At 45.8% G+C, this 1,013-nt stretch overlaps 1 non-coding gene across 1 annotated transcript; it reads right to left on the bottom strand.

Annotated features, from left to right (window-relative positions):
* Nucleotides 1-367: 367 nt before the first annotated feature.
* LOC127184517 (small nucleolar RNA SNORA17) lies at nt 368-499 on the bottom strand. The gene has a single exon (XR_007830155.1). It is a non-coding gene; the product is annotated as a small nucleolar RNA SNORA17 (small nucleolar RNA).
* Between the last annotated feature and the right edge of the window lie 514 nt (nt 500-1,013).

Here is a 1,013-nt window from a genome sequence, read left to right as displayed (position 1 = left end):
TACTCACATCAGGCTGTTCCTCGCCACCCCCAAGTCTCCAGTTCTGCCTCCCTTCATTGTGCCCACATCCTTCTGTCTCTGTTTCTCTTCCATTTCTGCACCACTTACTTTCTTCTCTTAGGGGCACCAGGGGTCTCTGAGTGTCTGAGGTCATCTCAAGAGTGCTCTTAGGACTGCTATGCCCTGCTTGTGCATTATGACACCAGACAGGGGTAATCTTCCGCATGGTCTGACCCTCCCCCCTCCCCCCTCGCCCCCACCTCCCCAGGCTTACATGATGCCCGATTGGTGGTTGTATCAGGCTAGCTCCCTGTCTGAGCCCCTTGGCACCAGACTGGTGGTCTTCTCAGGCTTGTTTTTTTCAGGGAATGTTAGGCTCCTGATGATTCAAATGTTCATAGGTCAGAACACCGAACTTAGACATAGTCTTTCTCCTCTCTGCCACCTACTGATGCACATGTGACACAGCAGCCACTCTCGTTACACTTCTATGGGTAGGGTCCTTAAAAAAAATTTTTTTAACAGTAATATTTGGTTTTACCCTTTGGTCTTCCTGGTAGTGTTGGGTATGGGTCCCATCTTATGTTGTAGGCTGTAATCAAATCAGATATTTGTTTGTTACTCCCACAAATTTTGTGCCACCACTGTCCTAGCATATCTTTCCGGGAGGACAGACGTGTATATCAAAGGGATTGTGGTTGGGTTAGTGTTTAATGTTTCTCTTTAGGGAGGATGCCAGAGTACCTTATTATACCAAAGACACTAGAAATATGGTGCTCTAAGAAGGTACCAGCTCCACTTCTCTATAGTCAATGAATTGTGTAAGTAGTGCTGTCTTTAGCAATGTGGACTTGCTGTCGATTTTTGAAGAGCAAGCTATAGTTTTGACAACAGTCTAAGTTGTTTGGGAATTCCCATGGAATCTCTGTGGCCAATAACTTAATTAGATATAACCCAATCTCAGTACTGGACACTTCATTTGGTGACAAGAGGTCATCAGTTGGGGTCACTTG

The sequence above is a fragment of the Acomys russatus genome, chromosome 32 (assembly GCF_903995435.1).
Source record: "Acomys russatus chromosome 32, mAcoRus1.1, whole genome shotgun sequence".
NCBI classification, from domain to species: Eukaryota; Metazoa; Chordata; class Mammalia; order Rodentia; family Muridae; genus Acomys; species Acomys russatus.
Note: the sequence above shows the minus strand (reverse complement) of the source record. Positions and strands in the feature narration are given on the sequence as shown.